The sequence below is a fragment of the Onychostoma macrolepis genome, chromosome 20, assembly GCF_012432095.1.
Source record: "Onychostoma macrolepis isolate SWU-2019 chromosome 20, ASM1243209v1, whole genome shotgun sequence".
Classification (NCBI taxonomy): Eukaryota; Metazoa; Chordata; class Actinopteri; order Cypriniformes; family Cyprinidae; genus Onychostoma; species Onychostoma macrolepis.
Window position 1 is genome coordinate 16,524,176 of NC_081174.1, and position 15,283 is coordinate 16,539,458.

General features: G+C 36.2%; 1 protein-coding gene across 4 annotated transcripts in view; it reads right to left on the minus strand.

Annotated features, from left to right (window-relative positions):
* cracd (capping protein inhibiting regulator of actin dynamics) overlaps positions 1-14,575 on the minus strand; it is a 29,685-nt gene extending 15,110 nt beyond the window's left edge. For 2 of the 4 annotated variants that reach the window (XM_058756210.1, XM_058756211.1), the window contains exon 1: positions 14,326-14,574. The gene's annotated coding sequence lies outside the window, so the exon portion shown is untranslated. Of the gene's footprint in view, positions 1-14,325 lie in introns of all 4 variants that reach the window. The other 2 variants (XM_058756215.1, XM_058756213.1) reach the window with 1 other exon arrangement.
* Between the last annotated feature and the right edge of the window lie 708 nt (positions 14,576-15,283).

A 15,283-nucleotide genomic window follows, 5' to 3' on the forward strand; every position in this document is an offset into this window, starting at 1 on the left:
TTTTCCTTATTTTCCTTCTTGGTGCTTCTTGGCCCTTTTTTTTCAAATGCTTGACCTCTGTTTTTATTGTCATCATAGTCTGTTTGTGCTTGTACACAGTCTAGTCTGCTTTTAGTCCTGGGTTTATATTTTTGCAATTGCTTGTTTGCGAATAACACGACCATCTCTTTGTCTTTTCTCAGTGGGAATTTGCTAAGAATTGAAGAACAAAATTCCTCATGTTTCAGACATATCACAACCTTATACTAAGGGGACTGCATCTGAGTCTGGATATATGAATGAATGCATTTATATAGCGCTTTAATGTGTATTGCAATACACCCAAAGCGCTTTACAATCATGTGGGGGGTCTCTTCTCAACCACCACCAGTGTGCAGCATCCACTTGGATGATGCGACGGCAGCCACAGGACAACGGCGCCAGTGCGCTCACCACACACCAGCTACAGGTGGAGAGGAGAGAGAGTCATAGAGCCAATCAAGTGGATGGGGATTATTGGGAAGCCATGATAGACAAGGGCCAGTGGAGGGAATTTGGCCAGGACACCGGGGTTACACCCCTACTCTTTACGATGAGTGTCATGGGATTTTTAATGACCACAGAGAGTCAGGACCTCGGTTTAACATCTCATCCGAAAGACTGTGCTTTTTTACAGTATAGTGTCCCCGTCACTATACTGGGGCGTTAGGACCCACACAGACTGTAGGGTGAGCACCCCCTGCTGGCCTCACTAACACCTCTTCCAACAGCAACCTAGTTCTCCCAGGCTCAGCCCTGGTTAGCTTCCATGGGCAACCGGTCTTGGGCTGCAGGGTGATATGGCTGTGTAAGGCCATGCTTTTTGGTTATAATTTAATAATGTACTGCTACCATGATTGATAAAAATGCACACAAACATATTGTTTTCTTTGTTTGCTATGTACCTGACTTCTCTTATATAGCTGTGTTATATAATGTCATATCTATCTGTAATGCCTCTACAACTATTGCAACTTAAATATTCAATGTCCATTTTATTTGTTTAGTTTTTATTTTATTTAGTAGCCTATAAATGGGCTATTACAATCATCTGCTCATTATTGCAAAATAAATCCCTTCAGGATAACATAAGACAACCCTCCTGACAACCCTGTTTGGATTTGTTTTTTTGTTTCTGTTTTTTCATAATGATCAGCTGACTGTATGAACAATCTGTGAACAATACTTCTAATTTATATACAATTCTAATATAGATAGAAAATAATGCCATGTGCTAAAAAGAAAATGGACTCCCCTAGTGAAAAATGAATATAATAAAATGTATTTGAAATATTTTGAGATTTATTTGAAATACATTTATTTCATGCTAAGTATATGACAAATACATTTACATATTTATGTACTTAATAAAAATACCCTGAAATTGTACTTTTGGTATACTTAAAGTCTGCTAAACTGGAACAACTAATTTTGTGCTTAGTGCACTTTAATTGTGCAGAAGTAGTGTTGAGGTCCAACTAAACTATTGCAAGTACACTTTAGGTAGACTTTAAATATCTTGCATTTAAAGACCAATATTATTCAAAGATCATACGATCCTCATCAATAGTGACATTAAAACACATTTCAGGTTTAATATTAAGAAATGTGTATTGTGCACAGGTAATACTCTAAATAAAGGTTAATGATAAATTTTATATCGGTAAGTCTCGAGCGATATGTCAGTAAATATGTTAGTAGATTTGAACTATACTTAGTATAAAATAAATGTATTTTAAATTTAAATTGCTTTTTTACTAGGGTCTTCATACAGACAAACATAATTTATTGTCTTTTTACAGTAGGCTGTGGCAGTGTTATTGTCCACTAAAAGTAAAACTAAAACTGTATATTAAATAGATGAAAATATTAGATGAAAATGTAAAAAAAAAAAATGAAAATTGCAATTTTGGCAATTTACTGAAACAAGTTTGAGTTGAATTACTAAAATGACTGAACTGAAATAAAAATAAAAAGAACTGAAATAAAAAAAAATATATGATAGATAGATAGATAGATAGATGAAACTGCAAAGTATTGTGTCTGTGAATCACAGTTGTTTGTAGTAAGCACTCTACCTCCATATAGGTACAGTAGAGTGCATTATCACATCAGATATGTGCTTGCTCAGCAGTCGAAATTAATGGCTATTTAAGAAGCACTTTTTCTACCATCTTATGTTAATGGATCCCCATACAAGTTACTGCAAATCAGCATATTAAAAAAGCAAAAATGTGAATTGTTTTGTTAACAGATTACCACAGAATCCATTCAAATTCTCATGCATAATATCATTTTAATTAAGCACTAAAGTTCCCCAAATTAGGTTTTATTGTTCCATATTGCTGCTCTGATTTTTACATGCGTTCATTCGGAATGCCAGGACACAAAATGCCAAGATTTAAAATGTCGTTGGTTATCAAAACACATTCCAAGCCTGTATTCCTTTTGGCAGACAAAAACCTTTTGGCAGCACAGTGTTGCACTAACTGTTAAACACAGCAAACTTGCATCCTCTTTATGTGCAATTGTGTTGTTTCTCTTTGTATGAGAAGACAGTGTCCTCTAACGGCTCACAGGGTCATCCTGAAAGTCTCTCTCTGTCTAAGCAGGCTCAGCTGTGACAAAAAAAGCTTGTCTGTTTTTGATTCTGGTCCAGATGTGTTTGTGCACATGCATCTGAGACGGCGACACAAGTGTGCACACGGTCGAAACTGTGTGCGTGTTTGTCATGTTATGGTACACATGCACATATTAGCCAATGATGCTTGTGTTGTGTGCATAGAAGCTCCAGACAAAATAATGATGGCTAAAAGCGCAAGTCGCAGCCACATGCACTGCAGCAGGACATTGAAAAGACAAACAGAAAAGGCAGCAGCAGCGCTGCAGTAAGTTAGCTCTAGCTGCTACATCGCTAATTTAACCCACTGCTGATGTTTAAAGGTACAGACTGACCTCACTACTAGGCTATATCACAAAGAGCAGCTCTAACCATCATTACAAACATTTCTACCCCATACCTGCCTCTATTTGACCAAACCAGTGGGCTATAATATGTAAGTGGATTCCTGGAATGGTGCCCCTGTAACTCCTGAACCTAAAAGCTATGCGAGTCATTATTATAAGTCATCGTAGATACCATAATGACCCTTATAAATGGATTGTAAAACCAAGATGACACACCCACTGAGTGTTCTTAAATACTGCAAATAAAATTTATGAAAGATGAAGTAGCACCGCTAGTGATCTGCTGCAGCGGCTAACAGCTAAAGTTAGTCACTAAGGCTAAATACAATACTGTTCAAACAGAAGAAATTAATATTTTTATTTAACAATGATGCATTTAATTGATCAAAAGTGAAAGTAAATTAGCACCAAATCAGCATATTAGAATGATTTCTGAAAGATCATGTGATACTGAAGACTGGAGTAATGGCTGCTGAAAAATTCAGCTTCACCATCACAAGAATAAATTACATTTTAAAATATATTCAAATAGAAAACAGTTATTTTCAATTGTAAAAAAATACAATTCACAAAATTAATTTTTTCTGTATATTGGATCAAATAAATGCAGCATTGGAGAGCGATTTCATGTTCTGAAAGCAATTTCTTTCAAAAAAAACCTGAACAGCAGTGTATTTGAACAGTAGTGTAAATGAACTGTTTTTGATATTGCTTTGTGAAGTTAACCTTGCCTTAATAGCAGACTTTCCAGATGCTGTCTTAGAAGAATTAGCATTGATTAAGCAATCTTTCCACAAAAGAGGCATAGAGCATTTGAAGCAGAATATACAATGTTTGCAATGTGGCCTAGAGGCAACATAAATGCATTTACACAGGAATCACAATTTTACAACATTGTTCATGGCCATTTTTTTAGCATAATGTTGCCTTCTGTGTTGATTCTCATGCACAGCTAATAGAACACAACATGTGTGGTTATTGCTATGACAACAGCAACATTTAGGGTGGTTCTGATGTAGCATTTTGTCTACACAGAACGAAAGGCACAGCAGAGCTGCATTAGATACTATAGGATGATGGTCAGAGTGGGCATTTTTAAATAAAGACGGGCTGCGTAGCTGTGATTCTAGCCTAAATACATAACACAGGGCTTGAGGCTGTCAGTAATGCCTGCACATTAAGCAAATCACATGTAATGCATTAAGTATCAGGGGTGAAATGTTCTTGTTTTGCACGAAGGGCCGTATATTATTATGATAGCAAGCTAGCTTCACTTGTACAATGGAACGGCTTGAAGGAACAGCTAGAAATCACTGAAGCAAAATGGGATGGCTGACTGCACAGCGTATAGCAAAGCTTGCCTAGCTGCCTGTGCTTACTGAGCACAAAAGCACACTTTTACCTAGTTCAGCCGCGCAGCTGGAAAGAGCTGCACACCACTGAAGGAAAACCTTAGGGAACATGGATTCAACCTTCTGCACCTTGATTTACAAAGCTCTGTCGCTGCTCCTTGGTGCTTTAGGGAAAAATATAACAAAACCATTGAATCACAGCTTATAGAGCTCTATTAAATATAGTAATAATAGCATGCCATATCTTAAAAGTCTTTATTGAAGTATGAAGGCTAATAAATCTAATTGTGTTGGTTCTGGATGAATGATGGTTATGGAGATCAGATGAACACAGATCTTTCATCAATAGCCCATAAGACCTCATTGGATTTTAGGATTGCCTTTCAAAGCTCGACTTCAACATTATGAACCAGGCAATTCTGATCCAAACATTACTCTTATGAACTGAACCCTGTGTAACTTGCAGTAATATAAATAGGAACCGGGGCTAGTTGTCACACTTTTTACGTTGATTCAAAGTCAATTTCAATACCCACCTTGAACAATATTACCCAGGAAAAACATACAGCACTTTGTGGGTTAACCTTCAACTAAATATACATGTAAAATATTGTAGTATAAATGAAAATATCAAATTATATTACATTATAACATATAAAACATCACAAATTGCCCCAACATATCTTTTTTGAATACTCTATAAAAATGTCTAGAACATAGTTCAACTTTGTTCAAATAAATAGTTGACTCTTTTTGTTTGAAGGACACAATTCATAAAAATTATTTATTTTAAGATTTAAGAATTTGAATCTGACACACAAACAACTGCAAACAAACAAGCTTTAGTACAAATTGTAAAAACCTAATTAATGAAATATACAGTATGGCCATTGTGGCAACTTCCCCATGTGACAACGAGTCCCACTATCCCTTATAATATAACATATATATTAAGTATATAATATATATGGCAAATAATGATTTTAAACACTACTTTAACACTACACCACTTCAGTAGCCTCCTGATCCGCCAAATAGACATTTTATGCAACTACTTTGTCTCAGTACTCAGTCTGCAGTCACAGACATGAGCAAGCTCTTTAGTCAGCCCTTCTCTCTTTCTCCAAGTCATTTATGTAGGATTGAAAAAAAAAACTGTGCAGAAGGTTGGTTATGTGAATCTGCAAGGTGCTAGTCTAGGCTGTTTTGAAAAACGATGATTCTGTAATGCATAAAGGTAGAATTTCATTTTGGTCTAAATTATTAAATGAATTATTATTTATATACACTACTGTTCAAACATCTAGGTTCAGTAATGTTTTTGAAAGAAGTCTCTTATGGTCATCAAGGTGGCATTTATTTAATCAAAAACACAGTAATATTGGGAAACAATTACTCCAGTCTTCAGTGTCACACAATCCTTCAGAAATCATTCTAATATGATCATTTGCTTTGACATTTATTATTATTAATGATGTTGAAAACAGCTGTGTTACTTGCATGTGATACAATTTTTGAAGATTCTTTGGTAAACAGAAAGTTCAAAAGAACAGCATTTATTTGAATTCTTTCAACATTATAAATGTCTTTACTGTCACTTTGATCAATACAAATGCCTCCTTGCTGAAAAAAAGTATTTCCTTCAAAAAATAATCAAGATCTTACTGACCCCAAAGTTTTAAATACCATATATAAAGATAAAAGGAACAAAGATATAAGTGTGAGGTCTGAAACAACTACAAAAGAAGGAAACATTCATAACAAGAATTGTAGCGTAATCATGTGATACATTGTGTACCTACACACACAAACATGATGCATTTCATGACTATTAAAATAACTATTAAAATAAAACTGTATTTAAAAAATTCTATACAAAAAGGTCAATTTTACACACATATATTATATTTTACACCAAAATAAACAAAAAGCTATTGACCCTTGGTTCTAACACACTGTTATCATTGAATGTGCATACATTTATTTTCATTACAATGCATGCAATAAGACAGACACAATGAGCCTTTGAGGATGTGGAGCTGGCGAGAGATAATGGCAGTTCCATGAACAGAGGCCTACTGTGTTTAACGCTATCATGCCGCATGCATTACGCAAAAAAAACAAACACTTTATCGCATATATGGTCGAAGGTGTACGCAAGAATAAAGGCTTACCTGGTTGTCGATTTATCTGGGTAAGAGGCTAGAATGTATGCGTGTATGAATGTGTAGCTGTTCCACTTGCCTGCTGTTACTGTGGAGCTACGCTATTACCTAGAGTCAGGTGTCACATTGCACAGGTGCACAGAGAACTCAAGAATGCTTATAACTGTGTGTGTTGTAGTGCGAACATGAGGACGCATATATCTGCGATGAATGATGAATTCACAAACATCTCCATTATTGAATACAGTGTGAAAAATGATGGTATGCATATTCATACTGCCATAAAACTCTTACAATGTATGTTTTTGTGTGCTCCTCGTGGGATTTTTGTTTGCATGATGTCCTATGTGAGAGCTTAGTGGCCTATGCCTGAGATGTGTTTACACATGTGGCTGAAAACAATCCTAGAATGTGTTTGAGAGAGGAGAAAGTGGGTGATGATGGTGAGGTAGTGTGCTGGTTCATACTGACGTCTCTGTTGCTGCTCACAGAATGACACTTTGTTCATTGGCCAGCTTACCAGGGGCAAGAAGAACAGACATGCATTGATCATTTCAAACTGCCCAACACACACAAAGACTGTGACTGTAAGCTTGTTTGTCAGCGTATGTGAGGATGCGTGTGTGTATTGTGTTAAAACAATTTCAAAGAACAAGGGCCTCCATTAACTGAATAAAGACATGTGGTGATCAATAGCGACAGAAACTGCTACCTGTCTCCAGTGTCACGAATTAACTTTATTATTAAGGAGCAATTTGAAGTAGACTTACTAATTTTCTAACCATATAAAACACAGCACATCATGCATTTAAGTTGAATCTATTACTTAATTAACATTCTCAATCAGAACCTTAATGGCTGTCACTTATAAAGTTAAATCAACATCAAATACAAAAGTAGATGTATATAACGCACATCATTACATTATAGTATTATATAAAAAAGTAGTACATACATTTTAGTTTAGTTGGCATGATGAATGATCCCAGTTTATATTACGTGTCTTTCCTATGTACTTGTGTCAAAAACAAATTCAATGTACTAATCGAGTTCATGCTGTATTTTAAAACACTTTTGCTGCGATTAAAGGGATAGTTCACCCAAAGATGAAAATTCTGTCATTACTCACCCTCATGCCGTTTCAAACCCATAAGACCTTTGTTCATCTTCGGAACACAAATTAAGATATTTTTGATAAAATTCGAGAGCTTTCTGACCCTGCATAGACAGCAATGTAACTACCACGTTAAAGGCCCAGAAAGGTAATAAGAACATTGTTAAAATAGTCCATGTGACATCAGTGGTTTAACCTTAATTTTATGAAGCAAAAAACTCCCAAAATATCGACTTTACTGTCTTCAGTCTTCAACGCGCATTCTCTTTAAAGTGGGATACAGGTAAGGTTTTGTGGTGGGGATAGGCTTATAAGTGGGTTAAGGGTAATAGAAATTAATTACAAACGTAATTACATGAAATAAGTGCATTTTATCAAATGATTAGTGAAAGGCACTTAATGTGAAGTAGGTTCTGATTAATTATAATTAAGTTAGTTCTGGTTCTCAAATCTGACTGGTCAAGAAGTGCTAATATAAATGGATATAAACAGGGACTTTTCACGGTTTGTATCACTCTGTTTGATGTTCCAGACTGTCTGTCTTTGCATCAGTGGTGGGGTTAGGTTTAGGTGAATCTTCCTGTCACACCAGTAAGTCTCCAGTAATCATTCCCTAACCTATTTGTTCAACAACGCTGATTCATAGGAGTGAAGGAGCAGACTGTCTTTACAAGTTATGCCGAGTTTACACTGCATGATTTTAGCCCCGATATTCACTCCCTGACAGTTTTTGCAAAATGGTTAACAAATCCAGAGGCAAATCAATGCTTGTTCACATGAGTGACAATGGTGCAGTGTGAATTATCAAAGACGCAATCTGAGAGAATCGCCCATGAAATATTTGGCATGCTAAATATCTGGACCTGTCGGTGATTCAAAATCCTGCTGTGTGAAATGAGTTCTGACTGAAAAATACATCGCTGATGACCTACAGATGATGAGAGAGCACGATACAGGGCAGTGGGAAGTTCGGGGAGGAGTTATATAAAATTTCACACCTTGCCTGCCCCTCATGTTGCACCCAGTCAAAATTCGCTGTTCAATATTACTTATGTAAATGTTCCTTGTTACTGGAAAGTTATTATAGATCTTATAGGATAAAATGCAGTCTCAAAGGACAAGAACACTTAGCAGTTAGCATAAATGGTTACAAATGTTAACATGTGAACATATCTATATTTACTAATAAACTGAACATGCAATACCTTGCAAAAGTATTTAGACCCTATAAGCTGATGTGTGCAGTTTTCTTGATGTAAAAATCAATTTTCCTGTCTCAGTTTAATGTGGAGAGACATCTGTTAGTAAACCACTTGCAAACTAGCTTGCTAGACAAACCTTCTGAGTCCAGCATATCAGCGTGTGGAGCAGGAGTTCTTGGTTGAACAATGATAGATGGGGGCAGGGAGAAATGTGTAGTATTTATTTGGAAACAGTCATTATTGCATCAGTGGTGTGGGAATTGTACGCTGCCACTTCAACATTGCTACTTTCAATTGTTTGTTTTCAGTTCTAAAAATAAGTTCATTATCTTGAAGGTGTTTCGAGATTCAGAATAGCCTGCACTGGAAGGATGTGTTAAACTTCAGAGACTGTAGTGACTCACTCTGGCAGTGAATATTGGCGTTTAATAAAAACTCCCACAGAACAGACACAGAAGGGAATCATCGAGGAATCAGATTCAATCTCAAAACATTACCTTTCAAGATCTGCAGAAGAACAGGCCAAGACCAGCAGCCCACTCCAATAAAACACATGGCCTCCAGTGATCTCTAACTATAGAATATGAATCCACCGAGAACAACTTTATGGTCTCAGTTTTAATTGATATGTTGGAAATGTGATTTCCAGTCAGTCGTTAATCATTTATCAACTTGATAGTACAGTGTGGTCACATAAAAATAACAAATGCAGGTTTTGCCATTATCTATCTATCTATATAAACTTATTAATGAACCTGTTATCACATTAGCACAGAACCAAGGTGCTTAAGGTAAACACTTAAAGACGTGACACATTTGTGGTATTTCAAAAGTTTTTAAGCATAGTATTACATTATTTTAGCAGTATGCTAAAAATAGAAAAACAATCATATAATTTCTCACCCATATGTGTTTAGAATATGGAAAGAATGCTGAATCCTGTTATTCAGTAAGAGAAAATAATTAAAAATGAAATATAATGACAAAACTATATATTTTTTTTAGTGTTTCCACCAGGCTTTTTAACTAGCAACATGTTTTTAGTCAACCAGCTACACGATAAAGACTATCACTCCTTTTGCTGATAGAGAGCCTATGTGTACAAGACCAGCACCAAACCAGCACTAACTAGTCCGGACCAGAAAATTCAAAGTCTTGCCACTGCATTGTAATTGTATCGGAGGTCAAAGTTTTGTGTACCCAAGGACCGACCTGTGTTCTGGAAAGATATTTTCTGTACAACATGACTTTGTGGTTTGGGTGAAATTAGAGATGCTTTAACGTTGAAATTATTGCTGTGGGGCAGCAGCTATAATAGCGCAGCTAAAACGTCTTACTTACAGCATACAGTGTTGCTGATTAAAATGAGAGGAGGAACTGGGTTGAACCAGGTAATGTAATTACAGTGTGTGCCCTGACAGACACAGATTTCCTAACTGTGTCCTGTCGCAGTCTCGATCAAACACACACACATATATGCGGTCCCTCTGTTTTTATTCAGAACAAATAAAAAAAGCATCTGCATGTCAGAATATCGCAATCCATTAGAATCGGACAAATCTGGTCTTTGTTTTGTCAGTCTGTTTTTCTAACCCCTCTGTTCTTGTGTCTAGATATTACAATATCCCTCTTTTTGTACAGAAATTTGTGCAGTGTCATTGTTAACAGTGCTCTGTACTGATTTTGTTCAGCTACTTGAGATTCAGGCCAATAGTTTTGTGTGCATGTCTGGTCCTCCACACCAGTCTTAGGGTGTGTTTACCCTTGGCAGGTTTGGTTCGATTAAAATGAACTGGAGTGCGCAGGTGAAAAACAAGTGTACTTCCATAATGTACTTATTTTTGCACACTAATTTTGTACTTAATATACTAAAAATGATTCTTTAGTACTTCTTAAGATAAACTTAAGATCATCTAAGTGTACTCAACTGTGCTATTTTGAGACACAATGAATATGAACTAAAATGCACTTTTAACATACTATCTCTGCATTTAAAAAATGTATTTAGTTACCACTTGTAGTATGTACTAGTGTATGAAAGATACAGGTTCAAGTGAGCTACAAGTGGTAACTAAATACATTTTTTAAATGCAGAGATAGTATGTTAAAAGTGCATTTTAGTTCATATTCTAAAGAATCGTTTTTAGTATATTAAGTACAAAATTAGTGCGTGAAAATAGAGCACTTTAAGTACATTATGGAAGTGTACTTGTTTTTCACCTGGGTGATTACACTGCTAGTGCGGTTCGTTTGAATAAGTGTGAACCCTGGTGCACAACAAACATGCAGAACGAGACCCACCTTTTCAGGGGGTCTCATTCCACTTGCAAACAAACTTTGGTGCGGTTTAACTGATATATGAATGCAACGCTGATCAAAGACACTTAAATAAACCCGAAAACAAGAAGTGATGTCACAAGTACAAAATGCTCAAGCATACCTGTTTCTTCTTGTCATGGGTATTACCATTACAGTTCTGTACAGGCACTGGAACAGCCATCTCCTTGCAGCAGATCTCAGTGCAATGGAGGAATTCCTGCTGTTTGTGCTCTTTGTGAGTTATAAGCTGGTAAAAATACCACCATATGTACAGTACACATACATATACGTCATAAAAGCTGTCCGATCAGATTGTGACTTTATTCTTATGTCATTTGTTTTGTATCTGAAAGTTCTGTGTTAAAAATGACAGTGGGGACGCTAAACGAACCAGAACTAAATGTATCATTTTCTTTTTTGGTCCGGACCAAAAGAGCCAAGAGACCCGAACTACAAGTGTAAACACACCCTTAGTCAAAGCAACATTCCTTCAGATGAATTATTAAATGATAATTCATTATTAATTATGAAATTATTCAGATAGATGTAAGGGTTTAATTCAAAAACTTAACAACATAAAAGTATAAGCATGTTAAATATGCAAAAATCGTCTAGTTTACACTAATAAGGACAGAAAACCAACTGAACTCTGAAGCTTTTAACCTCAACTGCATGTAAAACGCTACTTGCCCCGACTAATTGACTGACCTACATGTCAGCAATGTTGTGTTCTAGTGTCTAGGCAACATTTTCCTGATTTCATACATGCATTCAATTGTATTTCTCAGTTCAGATGTAACACGTCTTACTTCATGTGATGTTTTCAAATGTACATCTCTGCTTATGAAAAATCATTTCTAATGATACCAAAGTGCAGATTGTGTTACCTTATATCTGAGGGTAATGTTACTCTATAAGTGCCTATTAAGGCACTGTTTGATAGTGACTATCGATGCCCATCTATTTTAATGTCTGCAGCCAAAGGCAATATGAATTCCTCTAGGGATCAATGGATAACTCTGTATTACTATTGTCTATCTGTGTCGTACTACACTAGAGGGCAATGTTATACCACATAATGTTTTGGGGCCAATGTCTGTCACGTCCAATCCGTGAGCATACTAAAGTGGGTTTAATTAGGTCATATTGTGGTGGAAAATAACATCATATAAAGTCCAGCATGCTTAAGGCACACCCACTGTTGTCTAAAGATGTGTAACCTTATTCAGATTATGCTGTGGGATCGTCTGTCGCACCAACAAAAGCATAGACACTCCAGTCAAACACACAAGGCCTTTCCCCTTCACTGGTCAACTTGTATTGACGCAGTACTTTTTATGGATTAATATTAATTGGCCTTTTCATGAATTATTTACAGTGGGAGGTAGCCTAGGGAGCAGTTTCTCTGGTTTCCTCTACTTGAACACACAAATCTCCAGGGTGAATAAGAGGAACATGCCCTCAAACTGAGGTCAACAGTGGGAACTTCTGAGGCTGTTTCATGTCATAAAAATGGACATTTTTACCTTTCAAATGGCAGGCCCAAGAATGTCAAATTCAACGAGGAGTAAGGTAGCTTGCGTGTGTAGCTGTAAATTTTGTGCATTTAAAGAACATTTCTCCTTGTTTCTTCACGCTGATTTTATGTGCTAATCCAGTGTGTTTTAATAATATGTTCCATTTTTAATATAATATTTTGTCAGATATTTCGATTTTTCCATTGAGGATTCATGACCTTTCAGTTTAAATTATGATTTCATAACTAAGTCAATTTTTGGTTTTCAACCATTGATAGGAATGCATAATATACCATATTGGTTACTGGCCATTAGGTTTTCTTTAGTCAATATGGGATTGAATTGTGCATGTTCATTTCCACTATTTTTTACATTCCTACCTTCATCTAACACTCACCAAAAGTTAATTTTGAAAATGCTAATAATTTAATAACATGGTTAAATGTAATCTTTGGCTAATCTGAATGAATATATGAATATTTAATGCTGTAAATTAAAATGTTGTAATGTCTAAATTCATTTGTGTTTAGTATTCAGTGTTTCATTTGTTTTATTATTGATTTTCATTTTTACAAAATAGTTTAAATACTTCTCAGTTTATCATATTTAGTCATAAATTGTAATACCAGTGCATCCCTAATCCTAAAAGCATGTGAGCCAAGCAATTCAGAGTGAAATTACTTTGATTAAATTTCATTTCCATGCAAGAAAACACATAATTACAGCTAAGACTGCTGAATATCATCATCTGTCTGTAAATCCAATGAAAAACCATCAATTCATCCATTCATTCATGAGTTATGTATAAAGTGAGAATAAAATCCTAATCTTATATAGTAAGTGTAAGGTTTATGTGCGTGTTATTGACACTATCATCCTCACATTAGTGAGCCTTCAACAATATAAGAGCAATGTTAGATACGCAATAAACAACTCATGCATGTACACCACATCAGGGTGTTTAAATAGTGTGGACCTGATAGCAAACACAACAAAGAAACAAAACTGAAATTCAATTTACAGTTAGGCATTACATCATCGTTACGTCATGATAAAAGATGAAAAATTAGGCCAGACACTGTCTATTAAAAATATTCTTGGTATAATGAGTATTGACGCCTCTCTTGCTTTAAGTAATGATAATAAAGCGTATCAGTGCATGTATATTTGTGTTATTTAAATAGTAACTAGCCATCACGTCGTTTGTAGGAACGAGCAATGCTATCGATGGCATCTTTTGCCACAAAAGCATGCATTGTGGCAGGTATGCATCGTGAGAGAAAACGACACTAAAGCTCAGGGCACCATCAATTGCCTGCACCAGTTCCCGTAAGCATATTATGAATGACTGACGACTCTTGCGGACGTATATAAGTAATCCACAGCATCACCTAATCAAAACGACTGTCATTCATAAATAGGCTAATAAAAGGCAACATATGGAGGGGGCAGATTGATGTGATGATGCAAACGTATCGACGGCGTTTTCTACACAATGACAGATCTTATATCATGCATTTCAACGCCAAATGCAGCCCAAGACATCTTCATGCCTCCCCAGCTGCACACACATCTGTGAAGAATGGTGGATTTTGGAAGATGGGCTATATGACAAGGTCAGTATCACCGACAAAGCTATGCAGTTCAAACAAATGTTTGATCGTCTCCTACCTCTCCAGCGTCTGTGACGGCACGGCACGGCACTGCGATCAGGTCCTATGGTTCCTTTATTGTGTCTCGCGGCACTCGGTTATCTTCCATTCAAGTCGCAGCACACAAGCTGACCTCTTTGTGTATGTGTGTGTGCGTGTGTGTGTGTGTGTGCGTGTGCGTGTGTGCGTGTGTGTGTGGATGTGTGTGTTGCTGATGCTGCGAGTGCTCGCCTCCTCCTCGCGACAGTTCCGTAAGCATTCAGTGCGCGCGGAGGCGCTGCTTCTCACCCAGCTGCACGTGAAACACGAGGGTGTGGCAGAGGCCGTTCACACAATAAAAACAGAGCTTTCTGCGCTAACATTTCTGTTTCTAAATATACACCCTTTTAATTTAATGAATGCTGCACAAGCCTCTAAATGCAGGCCACGGTCTGAAAGAATTACAGAGATTGAAAGAATTGCCCTCAGTATTTTTTGCTAATTAAAAAGGCTTTACACCTAAATATAGGCCTACAGCACTTTTGAGAAACATAATATAAAATTATTCTATATGAATTCACAAGACATAAGTTTAAACATCTGTCAGACCTGTTCAAACCAAGAACGATAACTATTATGAATAACAACTATTTCAGCGTCCGGACAACAGATTCTAAAAAATAAAAAATACCAACGAACGACAACATTATGTTTATTATAAGCCTGTGCCGCACTTTGTCGTCTGTCACTTTAAATGCTTGAGTTTAAAATGCGTGCATTCTGATTGGCTGTCAGTGTTTTTATCGTTCATCAGCTGGAAAAAAAAATCGTTCTCAAAGTGAATCCAATTAAATTGTTTCTCTGTGCCGTTGATAATAAAACTATCAACTTACTATCAACAACTATCAAATATCAACTTACTAATTCATATTATTGGACAGTGACTGCCAACTGATATTCATATGCAATTTATATTAGTAGTCTGCTATAAAAATTAG